Here is a 12,641-nt window from a genome sequence, read left to right as displayed (position 1 = left end):
AGCAGCCCATATGGAGGAATCGTATCAGGGGTAGCGACTTGGGGGCCGTCTGCCTCAGCAAGTCCATCCCGCTTTGCGGCAGGCTCTGGTGAAAACCAGCGGCATCTTAGATCCCGCTCCCTGACACGGCCCAAGCCATCATCCACACATGCTCAGCGGATCTACTACCTCCTTGCCGCTTACAATAGTCTAGATAATGTATAGTAAAGCTTATCCGTGTAGCAGGACAATATGACACCCCCCCACCCCCTTTTTTTAAAGGTCTATACAGAACCAAATTACCATTTTTGGATGTTTTAGTGAAGAACATAGAAACACATCTGACTAAAGACCTTTATATGCAACTCACAGATCAAAACAACCTTTTACATCCCAACTGGGATTATCCTATTGTATGGTTAAGGCTCTACCAAGAAGCCTATAGTGTTGCTCGCGAATATTCGCAATGCAAATTTTATTCGCGAATATTGTATATTCGCGAATTCGCGGATATTCGCGAATATAGCACTATATGTTCGTAATTACAAATATTATTTATTTTATTTGTAATTTTTTTTTCACAGTAAACATCACAGTGATCATCCCTCTCTGCTTCCAGCTTGTGTGGTGTAAAGAAGGCTCTAATACTATGTGTGAGAATGCGTGCGAATTTTCACATATGCGGAAATTTGCATATGCTAATTTTCTCATTTGCAAATTTTCGCTTATGCTAATTTTGGTTTATGCTAATTTTCGCATAATAGAATTTTCCCATATGCGAATTTACGCATATGCGAAAATAAAACGCGAATATTACGGATATGCGAATTTTGCGATTATATATGACGAATATTCGTCCATATATTCACGAAATATCGCAAAATCGAATATGGCCTATACTGCTCAACACTAGAAGCCTACTGATTAATGCCATGTTGGTGGTCCAGTGGGGGAGTATAGAGCAGACTCAGGGCTGAGACCTGTTCTGACATCCGCCGCTAATGACTGACATTAGCAATCACGCTGATGTTGGTCATTTAGCCCCCCTAAATGCTACAATCAATAGTGATTGTGACATTTAGGTGGCTATCTGACAACTTCTGAAGGCCTCCGTGTCTACCATGTTAACTCTACTAATGCAATCAACTGAAATAAAAAAGTCTAATTTAAAAAAATATAACATATTTGGAATATTATGTTTCTGAACTCTTAAAATATAATATCATATATTTTGCTTGATGAACCACATACAAGAGTAAAATTACCAACCGTGAGAACTGCTGATATTTTGTCTCATTACATTCCAGAAAAAAAATTCAAAAATCAAATCCTAATATGGGTCTGTTGATGGAAAAACAAAAGAGTTATGGCTTTTCTAAAGCGAGAAGGAAAAACAAAAATGAAAAAATTTACATTTTCCAGTTTTTGAAGGGTTAAAGTGTGAAAAATTGCTCAGTAAAAAGAATTGTGAGGATGAACTGCTCATGCTGAGCAGCCAGCACTGAGGGCAAAGTAAGGTACTGCACCACTCCAATCTAGCCCATAATTTATAGCAAAGGATGATGCATACCATGTAAGCACTGCTGCTCACCAGAGTCAAAAAAATTATTCTGCCACATATGATCATATATTACCCCAATATTATTGAAAATAAAACAGTATTCGTAGGCCAATATCCATTTCCATCCATAGTTGTACTATTAATATATTTTATTGGGTACAAAAATCCACAGTGCAGGAAGAAAAATTAAGTGAACCTCTGTGTCAAGGTAAATTCACACCTATCTGACTGTATAGACCTGATGAAGAGATCAGTTGTATCGTAAAATGTTGTTGAAAATAAAGTTATCACTATATTATACCAACATGCACAGCTTTATGGCAGGAGAATGTAAGGGCAGCAGTTTTAAGTTATGTTGGATAATGCAGCAAAGTATGACCCAAAATCAATAAGTAAGTCAATAACAAAATGGTTAAAAACAAGATTTGTTATCTGTAACTAATAGAGATAAAGCAAGCGCTTACGTAAAAGTAAGAAAGAGCTGCTGGAAGCTGTAAATCACTGTCTATGTAGAGAGCATGAGCTTCTTTAGGGTCCTGTACAGTTCACACAATGTCCTAAAAAAGAACAATGGAGACATTCCCACCTAGCGTCCAAAGAAGCAGCTAACCCTGGCATAGGTAAAGAATAGAGCAAGACTTACCTAAAATCCTCTACACTCTCGAAACTCTTGCCAAACCTATTCCAAAAGGGGCCTTGATAAAGCTTCAATCCATGATTATGAAATGTATTTGGGTGGAGGTTGTCATAGATTGCCTCTTTAAACTACATATTTCCTTAACCCCTTAAGGATCAGGCACGTATGAGTACGTCCCTGCGCCCTGGGTCTTAAGGACCAGGCACGTACTCATACGTCCGTGGGAATTTCGGTCCCTGCCGCGCACCGGGTGGGGACCGAACGGGGGTGACTGCTGATATCGTTCAGCAGGCACCCCGCGCAAATGCCCAGGGGGGTCATCAGACCCCCCCCCCATGTCGGCGATCACCGCAAATCGCAAGTGAATTCACACTTGCGATTTGCGGCTATTGCGGGTCTATGGTGACCCGGTGACCCGGAATATAACGGGGATCGCGGTTGTCCAAGACACCCACGATCCCCCTGAACTGATAGGAGTGAGGTGGCAGCGGTGCCACCCCTCCTATCCCTGCTATTGGTGGTCTAGACACAACTATCAATAGCAGATCGGGGGCGGTGGACTTTACTTTCGGTTTCCCTGTTCTGCCCACCCACAATAGGCAGGGCAGAACGGGGAACAGACAGAGGACCGGCGCCGACGTCCACTTACCCCGCGGGTGAGGCTGCTGGCGACCATCGGTGGAGGAGATCGGAGTCCGGCGATGTCGTGCGGCAGGCTCCCTGGATCCGACGGAAGCCGGTAAGTTGCCTAGCAACATCTGGAGGGTACAGTTTGAGACCACTATACGGTGGTCTCTAAACTGTGGCCCTCCAGATGTTGCAAAACTGCAACTCCTAGCATGCCCAAACAGCAGTTTGCTGTCTGGGCATGCTGGGATCTGTAGTTTTGCAACAGCTGGAGGTCCACAGTTTGGCGATCTCTAAATTGTAGCCCTACAGATGTTGCAAAACTGCAAATCCCAGCATGCCCAAACAGCAAACAGCTGTCTCGCCATGCTGGGAGTTGTAGTTGCGTACATCCAGCTGTTGCATAACTACATCTCTCAGCATGCCCTTCGGCGATCAGTACATGCTGGGAGTTGTAGTTTTGCAACAGCTGGAGGCACACTGGCTGGTAAATACTGAGTTAGGTAACAGAACCTAACTGAAGGTTTTCCAACCAGTGTGCCTCCAGCTGTTGAAAAAGTACAACTCCCAGCATGCACTGTCTGTCAGTTTCCTGCTTCAAGTATGAGCTGCGGCAAATTTTTCACCGCAGCGCATACTCCTAGCGGAAAGCTCACTGTAAACCGCCGCCAGTGTGAATGTACCCTAAAAACACTACACTACACTACACTAACACATAATAAATGGCAAAACACCTCATATACACGCCCTTACACTGTCCCCCCAATAGAAATGAAAAATGTATTGTACGGCAGTGTTTCCAAAATGGAGCCTCCAGCTGTTGCAAAACAACAACTCCCAGCATTTCCGGACAGCCATGACTGTCCAGGCATGCTGGGATTTTAGCAACAGCTGGAGGCACCCTGTTTGGGAATCACTGGGGTAGAATACCGCTATGTCCACTCCTATGCAATCCCTAATTTAGTCCTCAAAAGCGCATGGCGCTTTCTCACTTTGGAGCCCTGTCGTATTTCAAGGAAACAGTTTAGGGCCACATATTGGGTATTTCCGTACTCGGGAGAAATTGCACTAAAAATTTTGGGGGCTTTTTCTCCTTTTACCCCTTATGAAAAAAAAAGTTGGAGTCTACACCAGCCTGTTTGTGTAAAAAAAAAAAAAAATTACACTGACATGCTAATGTTGGCCCATACTTTTTATTTTCACAAGAGGTAAAAGGAAAAAAAGACCCCAAAATTTGTTACGCAATTTCTCCTGAGTACGGAAATACCCAATATGTGGCCGTAAAATGCTCGGGGGGGCGCACAAAAAGGCTCAGGAGTAAGAGCGCACCATGTACATTTGAGGCCTAAATTGGTGATTTGCACAGGGGTGGCTGATTTTACAGCGGTTCTGACATAAACGCAAAAAAATAAATACCCACATGTGACCCCATTTTGGAAACTACACCCCTCACGGAACGTAACAAGGGGTATAGTGAGCCTTAACACTCCACAGGTGTTTGATGAATTTTCATTAACCCCTTAACGACGCAGGACGTATATTTACGTCCTGTGCCGGCTCCCGCGATATGAAGCGGGATTGCGCCGCGAACCTGCATCATATCGCTTCGGTCCCGATGCTCATCAACGGCCGGGATCCGCGGCTAATACCACACATCGCCGATCGCGGCGATGTGCGGTATTAACCCTTTAGAAGCGGCGGTCAAAGCTGACCGCCGCTTCTAAAGTGAAACTGAAAGTATCCCGGCTGCTCAGTCGGGCTGCTCGGGACCGCCGCGGTGAAATCGTGGCATCCCGAACAGCTGATTGGACAACGGGAGGGCCCTTACCTGCCTCCTCGGTGTCCGATCGACGAATGACTGCTCCGTGCCTGAGATCCAGGCAGGAGCAGTCAAGCGCCGATAATGCTGATCACAGGCGTGTTAATACACGCCAGTGATCAGCATAGGAGATCAGTGTGTGCAGTGTTATAGGTCCCTATGGGACCTATAACACTGCAAAAAAAATGTTAAAAAAAGTGTTAATAAAGGTCATTTAACCCCTTCCCTAATAAAAGTTTGAATCACCCCCCTTTTCCCATAAAAAAAATAAAACAGTGTAAACAAAAAAAAAATAAACATATGTGGTATTGCCGCGTGCGTAAATGTCCGAACTATAAAAATATATCATTAATTAAACCGCACGGTCAATGGCGTACGCGCAAAAAAATTCCAAAGTCCAAAAAAGCGTATTTTGGTCACTTTTTATACCATTAAAAAAATGAATAAAAAGTGATCAAAAAGTCCGATCAAAACAAAAATCATACCGATAAAAACTTCAGATCATGGCGCAAAAAATGAGTCCTCATACCTTCCTGTATGTGGAAAAATAAAAAAGTTATAGGGGTCAGAAGATGACATTTTTAAACGTATACATTTTCCTGCATGTAGTTTTGATTTTTTCCAGAAGTGCGACAAAATCAAACCTATATAAGTAGGGTATCATTTTAACCGTATGGACCTACAGAATAATGATAAGGTGTAATTTTTACCGAAATATGCACTGCGTAGAAACGGAAGCCCCCAAAAGTTACAAAATGGCGTATTTTTTTGGGATTTTGTCGCACAATGATTTTTTTCCGTTTCGCCGTGCATTTTTGGGTAAAATTACTAATGTCACTGCAAAGTAGAATTGGCGACGCAAAAAATAAGCCATGATATGGATTTTTAGGTGGTAAATTGAAAGGGTTATGATTTTTAAAAGGTAAGGAGGAAAAAATGAAAGTGCAAAAACGGAAAAGTCCTTAAGGGGTTAAAGTTGGATGGGAAAATGAAAAAAAAATAATTTTTACTAAAATGCTGGTGTTACCCTAAATTTTTCATTTTCACAAGGGAAAATAGGAAAAAAGCCCCCCAAAATGTGTAGCCCCATTTCTTCTGAGTAAGAACATACCCCATAGGTGGATGTAAAGTCCTTTGCGGGCAAACTACAATGCTCAGAAGAGAAGGAGCGCCATTGGGATTTTGAAGAGAAAATTTGTCCGGAATTAAAGGCCACATGTGTTTACAAAGCCCCCATGGTACCAGAACAGTGGACCCCCCCAACATGTGACCCAATTTTGGAAATTACACCCCTCATGTAATGTAATAAGGGGGTACAGTGAGCATTTACGCCCCACAGGGGTCTGACAGATTTTTGGAACAGTGGTCTGTGAAAATGAAAAATTTTATTTTTCATTTGCTCAGCCCACTGTTCCAAAGATCTGTCAAATGCCAGTAGGGTGTAAATGCTCACTGCACCCCTTATTAAATTCTATGAGGGGTGTAGCTTCCAAAATGGGGTCACATGTGGGGGGGTCCACTGTTCTAGCACCACGGGGGGCTTTGTAAACGCACATGGCCCCTGACTTTCATTCCAAACTAATTCACTCTTCAAAAGCTCAATGGTGCTGCTTCTCTTCTGAGCGTTGTAGTTCGACCACAGAGCACTTGACGTCCACACATGGGGTATGTCCATACTCCGAAGAAATGGGGTTACAAATTTTGGGGGTAATTTTCTCCTATTACCCCTTGTAAAAAATGTATAATTTGGGGGGAAAAATGATTTTTTTTTTTCATTCACACATCCAACTTTAACAAAAAGTCGTGAAATACCTGTGAGGTGTTACGGCTCACTGTACACATGGTTACGTTCCTTGAGGGGTGTAGTTTCCAAAATAGTATGCCATGTGGGTATTTTTGCTGTTCTGGCACCATAGGGGCTTCCTAAATGCGACATGCCCCCCCAAAACCATTTCAGCAAAATTTGCTTTCCAAAAGCCAAATGTGACTCCTTCTCTTCTGAGCATGGTAGTTCGCCCGCAGAGCATTTTTTCATCCTAACATGGGGTATTTCCATACTCAGAAGAGATGGGGTCACAAATTTTGGGGGGAATTTTCTCCCATTACCCTTCATAAAAATGGTACATTTGGGGAAAAAACTGCGTTTTTGTGAAAAAAATTTTTTTTTTACACATTCGACTTTAATGAAAAGTCGTCAAACACCTGTGGGGTTTAAAGGCTCACTGGACCCCTTGTTAAGTGCCTTGAGGGGTGTAGTTTCCAAAATGGTATGCCATTTGGGGGGTTTTCTGCTTTTCTGGCACCATAGGGGCTTCCTAAATGTGACATGCCCCCCAAAAAACATTTCCGCAAAATTCACATTCCAAAATCCCATTGTCGCTCCTTCCATTCTGAGCCCTCTACTGCGCCTGCCGAACACTTGACATACACATATGAGATATTTTCTTACTCGAGAGAAATTGGGTTACACATTTTGAGAGGATTTTTCTCCTTTTACCCCTTGTAAAAATTCAAAAACTGGGTCTACAAGAACATGCGAGTGTAAAAAATGAAGATTTGGAATTTTCTCCTTCACTTTGCTGCTATTCCTGTGAAACACCTAAAGGGTTAACACACTTACTGAATGTCATTTTGAATACTTTGAGGGGTGCAGTTTTTATAATGGGGTCATTTGTGGGGTATTTCTAATAAGAAAGCCCTTCAAATCCACTTCAAACCTGAACTGGTCCTTGAAAAATTCTGATTTTGAAAATTTTGTGCAAAATTGGAAAATTGCTGCTGAACTTTGAAGCCCTCTGATGTCATCCAAAAATAAAAACATGTCAACTTTATGATGCAAACATAAAGTAGACATATTGTATTTGTGAATCAAAATATAATTTATTTAGAATGTCTATTTTCGTTACAAGCAGAGAGCTTCAAAGTTAGAAAAATGCTAAATTTGCTATTTTTTCATCAAATTTTGGAATTTTTCACTAAGAAACTATGCAAGTATCGACAAAATTTTACCAATAACATAAAGTAGAATATGTCACGAAAAGACAATCTCGGAATCAGAATGATAGGTAAAAGCATCCCAGAGTTATTAATGCTTAAAGTGAAAGTGGTCATATGTGCAAAAAACGCTCTGGTCCTACATTGAAAATTGGATTGGTCCTTAAGGGGTTAAAGTAGATAAAGGGAACCAAATCAACCAAATACATCACATTGATCTACGTCACATTGATTTATGATCCAATATCAGGTACCTGTAAGTGGCAAAAGTATGTGACCTTTTAGGTTTACATGACAATGGTGAAATGATTTAGGTGTTCCCAGTCAATAGTATGAAAATAAAGTGTAAGAGGGTGACCGGTTTTATTTAAAGAACAAAGACTATGAAAAACTGATCTTCATAAAACATGTCTGTAGCATCAGGTGTATCATGGCCTGAACAAAAGAGATGCCTGAGAACCTCAAAAGAAGAGTTGTTGATGCTCATCAGGCTAGAAAAGCTTATAAAAACATCTCTTAAAATCTACAATCTACAGTCAGATAGACTTCCCCAGAAGTTGTCAACCAGCAAAGGTCACACCAAAAGCAAGGTAAAAAATAGCCCATAAGATCTAAAAGGAACCCCAAATAAGCTAAAGGCCTCTTTGGCACTGAATAGTATGGTGCTAATGGCAGGACTGCAAGGAGAAAGCTGCTGCTTTCCAAAAACAGTATTGCCAATGACTGCAGTTTGCACAATCATCTGGATAAGCCAAAAAGACTATTGGAGCAAAGAGAGAGATTTATCAATACCTGTCCAGAGGAAAAGTTGCCCAGTTGCCCATAGCAACCAATCAGCTCGCTTTTCATTTTTAACCCCTTGGGGACGGAGGGTTTTTCTGTTTTTGCACTTTTGTTTTTTCCTCCTTACCTTTTAAAATTCATAACCCTTTAAATTTTGCACCAAAAAATCCATATGATGGCTTATTTTTTGCGCCACCAATTCTACTTTGTAATGACATCAGTAATTTTACCCAAAAATCCACCGCAAAATAAAAAAATCATTGTGCGACAAAATTGCTGAAAAAACACAATTTTTTTAAGTTTAGGGAATTATGTTTCTACACAGTACATTTTTTGGTAAAAATAACACCTTATCTTTATTCTGTAGGTTCATATGATTAAAATGATACCCTACTTATATAGGTTGGATTTTGTCGTACTTCTGAAAAAAATCATAACTACATGCAGGAAAATTTATACGTTTAAAATTGTCATCTTCCGACCCCTATAACTTTTTTATTTTTCCGCGAACAGGCCAGTAGCAGGGTCCATTTTTTGCGCCATGATCTGAAGATTTTAGTGGTAAAATTTTTGTATTGATCGGACTTATTGATTTTTATAAATTTTTTCATGATAGAAAAAGTGACCACAAATACGCTATTTTGGACTTAGGAATTTTTTTTTTGTGCGTACGCCATTGACCGTGCAGTTTAATTATCAATATATTTTTATAATTAGGACATTTCCGCACGTGGCTATAACACATATGTTTATTTTTATTTACACTGTTTTGTTTTTTTTTTTAAATGGGAAAAGGGGGTGATTCAAACTTTTATTAGGGAAGGGTTTAAATTATTCTATTGACTTTTTTTTTTTTTTTGCAGTGTTATAGCTCCCATAGGGGGCTATAACACTGCACACACTGATCTTTTTCATTAATCAATGGTTTCTCATAGAAAACCATTAATCAATGATTCTCCCGCTTGACTGCTCATGCCTGGATCTCAGGCACTGAGCAGTCATTTGGCGATCGGACAGCGAGGAGGAAGGTAGGGGACCCTCGTGCTGTCCTACAGCTGTTCGAGATGCCGTGATTTCGCCATGGCAATCCCAAATAGCCCCCTGAACTAATCAGCATCAGTTTACTTTAGACTCGGTGTTCAAGTTTGAATGCTACGTCTAAAGGGTTAATAACGCACTGTACCGCTACAGTGCTGCGCGCTATTATCCATGGGTCCTGGCTGTTGTTAGAGGCCGGGCCCAACCCGCTATGATGGGGAGTGGGGAGAAAGGGAGTGGGCAGGGGGGGTACAGTTACGCCCTCCGTCCCCAACAGGATAACAAGGCATCTGCAAAATGAAAGAAGCAATCTGATTGTTTGCTATGGACAACTGGGCAACTTTTCCTTTGCACAGGTTTTGACAAATCTCCCCCAATGGTTTGTGGATGGATAAGACCAAAATAGAACTTCTCGGTTTCTATGGGGTGCTGGGTTTAAATCCCACCAAGGACAATATCTGCATAGAGTCTGTATGTTTTCCCTGGGTTTGGGAGGGTTTTCTCCCACACTTCAAAACATACTGATATAATATTTTGGAGTATAGATTGAGAGCCCTTATGTCAAATTTGGTACATTTTTGTGTAATATGTTAGTGCTACATGAATAAAGGAATGATTATTATATAAATAAGAAGTGTTATGTTTAGAGAAAGAAAAATAGTGACTTCTGGCATAAAATCCTTATACCATCTGTAAAACAAGATGGCAAAAGTATCATGGTTTGAGCTTGTTTTTCTACATCTGGGCCAGAATGGCTTGCCATCAGAGGAAGAGTGAATCCAGAATTATACCAGTAAATTCTAAATAAAAATGTCAGGACATCTGTCAATGAACTGGATCTTAAGAGGACATCAGTCATTTAGCAAGACAACAACCCTGAACACCCAAGGTCTACCAAAGAATGGTAAAAAAAAAATAATTAAGCTATTGTTTTTGGAAGTTCTGAGCTAAATCCAATCGAAATGGTTGCAAGAACCAAGGAACGAGACCATCAATATAACAAAGATGAAGCGGTTTTAGGGGGCATTCACATCACGATTTTGCTATTCGGTTCCCGTATATTGTTTTGTATCTGAAAACCATATACAAACCCTATACATTGACCTCCCATACAAAAACGTACACAACTAGATGTATCCAGTTGTGTTTTTTGTCATGCACACAAACATAGTCAACCACAGTTTTGTGTCCAGTCGTGTCCTTTTTTTTGTTTACAAAGGGTTTTGTGTCCTTAATAAAAAAAAAAGCATATACTCTTTTAATAACATTGTATTCAGTGGAAACTGTACTAAGCACACAATTGCATACAGTTTTGTCAGTTTTGAGGGATAAGTTTTCCAAAACAAAAACTAATTTAAAACAGCATGACAAAATTGTGATGTGAATGTAGCCAAATTTAGAGGAATGGGCTAGAATTCTTCCTGGTCAATGTGAAGGACTAATTAACTATTACCAGAAACATTTTGATGCAGTTATTGCTGCACAAGGGGTTCATTCAAGATACGTAAAGCACTCGCAGATATGTAATATTGGATACTTTTCCTCAATAAATAAACCACCATGTCTAATTTTGTCAATGTTCTTTTTTATTATAAATGAACAAGAAAACAAGCCAGACCATATAAAATTTACAGAACATTATATGTAAAACATAATATAATCAACAGGTCAGATAAGTAGAAAATACATTAAATAAACAGTTATACAATGTCATGAACGTGTTGTGTGTGGATCCTCCTGAACTGGACAACTTGTTATTTGAAGGAACACTAAATTCTGCTTTGTAGCTAGAGATGAGTAAACTTTGCAAAAAGTTTGGTTCTGTCGGTTCACCAAGCTCTGGCAAAAAGTTCTGGTTCTAACCAAACTACTTCTGTCCGAACCTCTACTTTACCAACAGTCCAAAAATGTGTATAACACTGTCCAAGAGCCTTAAAATCCCTGTATAATACTGTTAGGTCATCTAGGAGTATATTATGTTAGGTCATCTAGCAATGTATCTATGTACTTCTGAGCTGTTACTTTCAAAGCTATGGCAACCACACTACACTATATGATTTATAGGATTAATGTCCAAAAATTGTCTCTTATTGGAGGTATATGCCTGTCAGTTTTTTATGTGCACATTAAAAAGGCTCTTTCAAGTGGTCCAAAAATGATCAATTTTTGGGAGTAGCGACAGGTTTTGTTCCTAGAAAGTGAAGAAGCAATGACTTTTTATAAGTTGTGAGAACTGATTTCCATTTTCTGGTGGAGTGATGTCCTAGAAAGTGCACAAAAGTGATACAAAACCCTCTTCGCGCTGCCTTTTTTCACAATTAATGTAAAACAAACAAAAAAAAGGAAACAATATAAAAAAAAAAAAAGCTGTCATACTTCTCTTGTTCAATTTAAACAGATTTTGAACTGACAGAACACATGCAGAATGCTGTCTGCTGCTTCATTGCAATTAGAGATGAGCGAACTTACAGTAAATTCGATTCGTCACAAACTTCTCGGCTCCGCAGTTGATGACTTTTCCTGCATAAATTAGTTCAGCTTTCCAGTGCTCCGGTGGGCTGGAAAAGGTGGATACTGTCCTAGGAGACTCTTTCCTAGGAATGTATCCACCTTTTTCAGCCCACCGGAGCACCTGAAGGCTGAACTAATTTACGCAGGAAAAGACATCAACTGCCGAGCCGAGAAGTTCGTGACGAATCGAATTTACTGTAAGTTCGCTCATCTCTAATTGCAATGATTATATCCGTGTTGTTCAATGCTAAGTGTCCCTCACAGAGTTCTTCACCAAATGATCAGCTATCTCTAAAAAGGCTGTTGAAGCTATGTGTATTGACTTTCACAGTGGCATTGACATCCCCCTATACTGCCTTCTAATTGGCTAAGACAGTTGTTTAAAAGACATTAAGGGGTTCTCTAAAATCAAATGATTCTTCCTCCTTTCCCTTTCTGCCATGTGGCTGATGTTATTTTAGCAGGTTCTGTTGAACTGAACTGTCCAAAGTCGAGGTCTAGCTTACCGGACCTTAAGCAAAGTTCTGACTGAACTCTGGTTCTTTGATTTTGGTTCCCTCATCACTAATAGTAACCAAGGGTTCCTAGGAACAGGTATAGTCCCCATTTCTTACTTGAAAAATTGTGCAATGAAAAATACTAAATTTGTCCAAGTAAAGGCAGTTCTGCAAACAACAAATTAGCAAATTATT

This window comes from Hyla sarda, chromosome 2 (assembly GCF_029499605.1).
Source record: "Hyla sarda isolate aHylSar1 chromosome 2, aHylSar1.hap1, whole genome shotgun sequence".
Taxonomy (NCBI): domain Eukaryota; kingdom Metazoa; phylum Chordata; class Amphibia; order Anura; family Hylidae; genus Hyla; species Hyla sarda.
This window is presented reverse-complemented; position numbering follows the sequence as displayed.